Raw genomic sequence first — 8,455 nt, forward strand, 5'->3', positions numbered from 1 at the left:
AGTGTTATCAGTGGTGTACCCCAAGGTTCAGTGTTATCAGTGGTGTACCCCAAGGTTCAGTGTTATTAGTGGTGTACCCCAAGGTTCAGTGTTATTACTGGTGTGCCCCAAGGTTCAGTGTTATTACTGGTGTACCCCAAGGTTCAGTGTTATTACTGGTGTACCCCAAGGTTCAGTGTTATTACTGGTGTACCCCAAGGTTCAGTGTTATTACTGGTGTACCTCAAGGTTCAGTGTTATTACTGGTGTACCCCAAGGTTCAGTGTTATTACTGGTGTACCCCAAGGTTGTGTTATTACTGGTGTACCCCAAGGTTGTGTTATTACTGGTGTACCCCAAGGTTCAGTGTTATTAGTGGTGTACCCCAAGGTTGTGTTATTACTGGTGTACCCCAAGGTTCAGTGTTATCAGTGGTGTACCCCAAGGTTCAGTGTTATCAGTGGTGTACCCCAAGGTTCAGTGTTATTAGTGGTGTACCCCAAGGTTCAGTGTTATTACTGGTGTACCCCAAGGTTCAGTGTTATTACTGGTGTACCCCAAGGTTGTGTTATTACTGGTGTACCCCAAGGATCAGTGTTATTATTGGTGTACCCCAAGGTTATGTTATTAACCCCTTCAATACCGGGCTTTTATACCCACATCCATACCGGGCCTATTCTGGCACTTCTCTCCTACATGTAAAAATCATCATTATTTTGCTAGAAAATTCCTCAGAACCCCCAAACATTATAGATTTTTTTTAGCAGACACCCTAGGGAATAAAATGGCGGTCATTGCACGGTATTTGCGCAATCATTTTTCAAATGCCTTTTTTTGGGAAAAAAAATGGTTTCATTCATTAAAAAAATAACAAAAAAGTAGTTAGCCCAATTTTTTTGAAAAATATGAAAGATGACGTTACGCCGAGTAAATAGATACCTAATATTATCACGCTTTAAAATTGTGCACCCTCATGGAATGGCGCCAAACTTCGTTACTTAAAACTCTCCATAGGCGACACTTTGAAAAAATTTACAGGTTACCAGTTTAGAGTTACAGAGGAGATCCAGTGCTAGAATTGTTGCACACGCTCTAATGACCACGGCGATACCTCACATGTGTGGTTTGAACAACGTTTACATACGTGGGCGGGACTTACGTGTGCGTTCGCTTCTGAGCGCGAGCTACCGGGGACAGGGGCATTTTAAAATTTGATTTTTTTTTTTTTACTTTATTTATTTATTTTTTACACTTTTTTTACATTTTTTTTGATCACTTTTATTCCTATTACAAGGAATGTAAACATCCCTTGTAATAGGAAGGGTGTGTGACAGGTCCTCTTTATGGAGAGATGAGGCGGGGTCAATATGACCTTCCCCACATCTCTCCTCCAGGCTGGAAAGCATAAGATTGTGAAAAAAAATTCCCGATCTCATGCTTACTAGCCGCAATTGCGGCTTTGTTTATATTCCGGTACCCAGAGCGTGATGTCATCACATCGCGCCCGGGCCTCCGACGGTCATAGAGATGACTGGTGACCATCTGGTCACTAGTCATCTCTATGCTTCCTATCCGGCGCAGGGCGATTCTTTCTCCGGGCCCCCGATGGCACGGGAGAGCCCGGAGAAGCACCGGATGGCGGCGGGAGGGGGGGATGTCCCCTCCTGCCGTCTATAAGAACGATCAAGCGGTGGAACCGCTGCTATGATCGTTCTTATGGTGCGCAGGATCGCCGCCGAAACACAATGATATCTGAATGATGCCTCTAGCTGCTCCCATCATTCAGATGACGTCATATGACGTCCACCCGGGATGGGAAATCCTCTCTGTGGACGTCAAGGCCTAGATTCACGTAGGGCGGCGCAAGTGTGGGCGGGCGTAGCGTATCGTATTTACGCTACGCTGCCGCAACTTAGAGAGGCAAGTGCTGTTTTCACAAAGCACTTGCGTCCTAAGTTACGGCGGCGTAGCATAAATGTGCTGGCGTAAGCGCACCTAATTCAAATTGTGAAGAGGTGGGCGTGTTTTATGCAAATGAATCGTGACCCGACATGATTGACGTTTTGAACGAACGGCGCATGCGCTGTCCGTGGACGTATCCCAGTGCGCATGCGTCGGATAGAATGCCTAAGATACGTCGAACACTGCCTACGACGTGAACGTAACTTACGCACAGCCCTATTCACGTACGACTTACGCAAACGACGTAAAAAGATACGCTTGTTCCGACGTCCATACTTTGCATGGGCTGCGCCACCTAGAGACCTGATTTATCTTTACGCCGGCGTATGTCTTATGTAAACGGCGTAACTAAATGCGACGGGCGCACATACGTTCGTGAATCAGCGTATCTTGCTCATTTACATATTCGACGCGGAAATCAACGGAAGCACCACCTATCGGCCAGCGTAAATATGCACCCTAAGATACGACGGCGTAGGAGACTTACGCCACTCGTATCTTGGCCAAATCTATGCGTAACTGATTCTATGAATCAGGCGCATTGATACGACGGCGGCCATTCGGACTTACTACGGCGTATCTGGAGATACGCCGTCGTAAGTCTTTGTGAATCTGGGCCCATATGTCTATGTGCGGTATTAAAGTGGTTAATGGTGTTCCCAAAGGTTCAGCGTTATTTTTATTTTTTTGGTTTAATCAAGCAACTTTTATTCAATAACCATTCATTCAATTGTATCATTCTATAGATGTTTTGGGTTGACTCCTCCTGAAGAAGCGCCATTGGCCGCGAAACTTGTTGAGGCCTACGTCTGTACCTACATCACTACGCCTCTACATACCTGTGGGGCTTCTATGTTTTTAAGTGACAACTTAATGTGGAATTTTTGCAAACAATTACAATTGTTATTGCTGTAATATCTGTTTCTTGTGTAATTTTTATATAATTACCTTGTTTAATGCTTGGGGACCGAGATAGTCCCTAAAATCATTAACGTCTTGGGCAACCAATTGGAGTAGCCCTTGAAAATCCCCTTTCCCCCCTCACTATCTAACTACAGGATGATGGTTCCTATTTTTATATATTCTATTGTTTTTTTTAGGCAATATCCCTTAATCTTTATGGACCTTGCTTTGTGCTGTGGTGGGCAGTCATGTTGGAACAGGAAGGGGCCGTCCCCCAAACTGTTCCCACAAAGTTGGGAGCATGAAATTGTCCAAAATGTCTTGGTATGCTGACGCCTTAAGAGTTCCCTTCACTGGAACTAAGGGGCCAACCCAACCCCTGAAAAACAACCCCACACCATGATCCCCCCTCCCCCCACACCATAATCCCCCCTCCACCACCAAATGATTTGGACCAGTGCACAAAGCAAGGTCCATAAAGACATGGATGAGTGAGTTTCGGGTGAAGGAACTTGACTGGGCTGCACTTCAACCCAAAAGAACACATTTGGGATGAATTAGAGCAGAGAGCCAGGCCTTCTTATTCACATCAGTGCCCAACCTCACAAATGCTCTTCTGGAAGAAAGGTCAAACATTCCCATAGACACCCTCCTAAACCTCGTGGACAGACCTTCCCATAGACACACCCCTAAACCTTGTGGACAAACCTTCCCATAGACACACCCCTAAACATTGTGGACAGACCTTCCCATAGACACACCCCTAAACCTTGTGGACAGACCTTCCCATAGACACACCCCTAAACCTTGTGGATGGCCTTCCCATAGACACACCCCTAAACCTTGTGGACAAACCTTCCCATAGACACACCCCTAAACATTGTGGACAGACCTTCCCATAGACACACCCCAAAACCTTGTGGACAGACCTTCCCATAGACACACCCCTAAACCTTGTGGACAGACCTTCCCATAGACACACCCCTAAACCTTGTGGACAGACCTTCCCATAGACACACCAATAAACCTTGTGGATAGACCTTCCCATAGACACACTCCTAAACCTTGTGGACAGACCTTCCCATAGACACACTCCTAAACCTTGTGGACAGTCTTCCCAGAAGAGTTGAAGCTGTTATAGCTGCAAAAGGGCGGGGCCAACTCAATATTGAACCCTACGGACTAAGACTGGGATGCCATTAAAGTTCATGTGTGCGTGTAAAGGCAGACGTCCTAAGACTTTTGACAATATAGTGTAACCATGTCTGTAACAATCTATCAAGAACAAGCTGTGGAGGTGCCCCCCCCCCCCGGTATGTTTAGCCAACAATGCCAGATACTCGTAAATTTCTTTGGTGAATTCCTGTGATAGTACGTGTTTCTTTCACAAACAAGTATGGTATTAACTGTTTGGATCCACCGTGTGCTCGTTGGAGATCGTGCTGAGAGCCAGTACTTCACTATTTCTCGCTAGGTATAAAAGCCGAATAAGAGCAGAAGGGGGGGTGGGGATTCTAACTCATCATTAAGACTTCCTCAGTGGATCCATTGCTCAGTTGAAACTTGATAAACTTGGTTAATGATGGATACTATTCCTACGATTCCAATATCTCACTTATTTAGGGGTATTTCCATAGCATATGGATAATATCCCCCGAATGAATCCAACATGTAGGGCATATGGGGGATTCTCATCTACCCCACTCGCGAAGCTGTACTGGAGTCCAATACAGTGGAACCTCGGATTGCGAGTAACGCGGTTAACAAGCGTTTTGCAAAATACGAGCGCTGAATTTTGAAAAATCCTAACTCGGTTTGCGAGTGTTGTTTCACAACACGAGCAGGATTCAGGCCAAAGCAGTGTGCAGTACTGCATATGGGGGGGGCGCCGGAGTCGAGCGGAGCCGATCTAAGCCGATTGGCGCCGTTCGGAAAGACTCGGAAATAGGCCTTTCCGAGGTTTGTTGAGGTCAGCCGAGCTGTCCTCGGGCCTTTCCAGCTGTTTCCAAGGCTCTCCGGCGCCCCCCCCCCCCCCCACCTGTAGATAGATGGACAGATCAACAAGTCTATGGAAGAGTCTTCTATAGTGTATAGCTGTAGACTGTAAAGAGCTGGAATTGTGCAGCAAAAAAGTACGTTTGTGGGACAGCCAGACCACCTTGATCCTTAGGGTAAGGTTCAATGTTATTGGTGGTGTACCCCAAGGGTCAGTGTTATTAGTGGTGTACCCCAAGGTTTAGTTTTATTAGTGATGTACCCCGAGGTTCAGTGTGATTAGTAGGGTACCCCAAGGTTCAGTGTTATTAGTGGGGAATCCCAAGGTTCAGTGATATCAGTGGTGTACCCCAAGGTTCAGTGATATCAGTGGTGTACCCCAAGGTTCAGTGTTATTAGTCAGGTACCCCAAGGATCAATGTTATTAATGAGGCCCCTTAAGGATCAGTATTAGTGGGGAACCCCAAGGTTCAGTGTTATTAGTGGGGTATCCCAAGGATCAGTGTGATTAGTAGGGTACCCCAAGGGTCAGTGTTATTAGAGGGGTATCCCAAGGGTCAGTGTTATTAGTGATGTACCCCAAGGTTCAGTGTTATTAGTGGTGTACCCCAAGGCTCAGTGTTATTAGTATTGTACCCCCAAGGTTCAGTGATATCAGTGGTGTACCCCAAGGTTCAGTGTTATTAGTCAGGTACCCCAAGGATCAGTGTTATTAGTGGGGTGCCCCAAGGATCAATGTTATTAATGAGGCCCCTTAAGGATCAGTATTATTAGTGGGAAACCCCAAGGATCAGTGTTATTAGTAGGGTACCCCAAGGTTCAGTGTTATTAGTGGGGAACCCCAAGGTTCAGTGTTATTAGTAGAATACCCCAAGGTTCAGTGTTATTAGTCAGGTACTCCAAGATTTAGATGTTATTAGTAGGATACCCCAAGGTTTGGTGTTATTAGTAGTGTACCCCAAAGATCAGTGTTATTAGTCAGGTACCCCAAGGTTCAGTGTTATTAGTAAGGTATCCCAAGGTTCGGTGTTATTAGTAGGATACCCCAAGGTTTGGTGTTATTAGTAGTGTACCCAAAGATCAGTGTTATTAGTAGGGTATCCCAAGGTTCAGTGTTATTATTAGGGTACCCCAAGGTTCAGTGCCATTAGTCAGGTACCCCAAGGTTCAGTGCCATTAGTCAGGTACCCCAAGGTTCAGTGTTATTAGTAGGGTATCCCAAGGTTCAGTGTTATTAGTAGGGTATCCCAAGGTTCCGTGTTATTAGTAGGCTACCCCAAGGTTCAGTGCTATTAGTCAGGTACCCCAAGGTTCAGTGTTATTAGTCAGGTACCCCAAGGTTCAGTGTTATTAGTCAGGTACTCCAAGATTTAGTGTTTTTAGTAGGATACCCCAAGGTTTGGTGTTATTAGTAGTGTACCCCAAAGATCAGTGTTATTAGTAGGTTACCCCAAGGTTCAGTGTTATTAGTAGGGTATCCCAAGGTTCAGTGTTATTAGTAGGGTACCCCAAGGATCAGTGCTATTAGTCAGGTACCCCAAGGTTCAGTGTTATTAGTAGGGTATCCCAAGGTTCAGTGTTATTAGTAGGGTATCCCAGGGTTCGGTGTTATTAGTAGGGTATCCCAAGGTTCAGTGTTATTAGTAGGGTATCCCAAGGTTCGGTGTTATTAGTGGGGAATCCCAAGGTTCAGTGTTATTAGTAGGGTATCCCAAGGTTCGGTGTTATTAGTAGGGTATCCCAAGGTTCAGTGTTATTAGTGTGGTACCCCAAGGTTCAGTGCTATTAGTCAGGTACCCCAAGGTTCAGTGTTATTAGTAAGGTATCCCAAGGTTCGGTGTTATTAGTAGGGTATCCCAAAGTTCGGTGTTATTAGTAGGGTATCCCAAGGTTCAGTGTTATTAGTGGGGAATCCCAAGGTTCAGTGTTATTAGTGGGGAATCCCAAGGTTCAGTGTTATTAGTGGGGTACCCCAAGGTTCAGTGTTATTAGTAGGGTATCCCAAGGTTCGGTGTTATTAGTAGGGTATCCCAAGGTTCAGTGTTATTAATGGTGTGCCCAAAAGTTCTGTGTTATTTGTGGTGTACCCCAAGGATCAATGTTATTAGTCAGGTACCCCAAGGTTTAGTGTTAATAGTGGGGTACCCCAAGGTTTGGTGTTATTAGTAGTGTACCCCAAGGATCAGTGTTATTAGTAGCGTACCCCAATTTTCAATGTTATAAGTGGTGTACCCCAATGTTCAGTATTATAAGGGGTGCACCCCAAGGTTCAGTGCTGTTTATCTAATAATAGACATATCTTAGAACTGTAAATGACAACTTACCTTTAGAAGGACGAGACTGAAAGATGACAGAAGGTTTTCTGTTTTTTTCTCAGCCCCTTCAAGGTCATATCATCCTACATCCAGGGAAATCTTGTGAGACTTATGCTCCCGAGGAACAGGTGCATGCCGTATGAAGAAGGTTGTAGGCTGCAGGTAGGAGAGGTGAGATATGGCTGCCAGCTATCAAGGCTCTTCATCTTATGGAAGGGAGGGGTGAGCAGTGAGGGAGGGGGAAATCAGTTCTCTACATTCAGCATTCTTCACTGCTGTCTATTAGAACTGCTGTTCAAGTTCAGGAAAATTGTAAATTCAACCAATTAAGGCAGATTTTTTTCTAAAAAATATAGAACCAAACATCTGCAGTATTTGGGTGCACTTATTTCCGGCGACATAAGTGACCAAATTGAATTGATGACAATGATAGAATTCCCTTCATTTTACGCCATGATTGACATATGCAGGCAGGTTTCCACTCTGTAAACACAAATAGGTAGATTTAAAGAGATTGGACTAACTTTAGGGCGGCCTAGCCTAGCCTGTTTAGGCTACACCGCCGTAAATTAGCTAGGCTAGTAGTGATTCTCAATCTACTTACCTGCTAATCTATGGCGGCGTAGCCTCAAACGAGCGGGCGTAAGGGCGCCTAATTCAAATGACTTGGAGGAAGGGCGTGTATCATGGTAATGAGGCTTGACCTCACGTTTTTGAAGTTTTTTTACACTGCGCATGCGTCGGCCGACTACATTTCCCAGTGCGCATTGCGGCTAAGTACGCCGTACGGGCCTATTGATTTCGACGTGGACGTAAACAATGTAAATCCCGATTCGCGGATGACTTACGCAAACAACGTTAAAATTTCGAATTTCGCGGCGGGAACGGCGGCCATACTTAACATTGGCTAGGCCACTAGAGCATAGCTCTAACTTTAGGCGGCCTATCTCTTACGGAAACAACGTAATTCGACTGCGGCGGCCACGCCTAAGTTTGTGAATCGGCGTACAAGCTCATTTACATAATCTACACCGGCCGCAATGGAAGCGCCACCTAGCGGTCAGCCAAAACATTGCAATCTAAGATAGGACGGCGCAAGCCGTCGTATCTTAGATATGTTTAAGTGTATCTCTGTTAGAGAATACACTTAAACATAGGTCGGCTTAGATTCAGAGTTAGGTCGGCTTATCTGTAGATAAGCCGGCCTAACTCTTTCTGAATCTACCTAAAACTGTTGGTTGAGATGGAGTCATTTCATTGGGCGCCATGACTGATATGGATTGCATCGCTGGATGCCATGA

At 45.3% G+C, this 8,455-nt stretch overlaps 1 protein-coding gene across 1 annotated transcript in view; it reads right to left on the reverse strand.

Annotated features, from left to right (window-relative positions):
- The window catches only part of LOC120933812 (activated CDC42 kinase 1-like), a 44,994-nt gene extending 37,623 nt beyond the window's left edge, over positions 1 to 7,371 (reverse strand). Inside the window, exon 1 of the mRNA XM_040347209.1 lies at positions 7,164 to 7,371. The gene's annotated coding sequence lies outside the window, so the exon portion shown is untranslated. The remainder of the gene's footprint in view (positions 1 to 7,163) is intronic.
- Between the last annotated feature and the right edge of the window lie 1,084 nt (positions 7,372 to 8,455).

Source organism: Rana temporaria, chromosome 3 (genome assembly GCF_905171775.1).
Source record: "Rana temporaria chromosome 3, aRanTem1.1, whole genome shotgun sequence".
Lineage (NCBI taxonomy): Eukaryota > Metazoa > Chordata > Amphibia > Anura > Ranidae > Rana > Rana temporaria.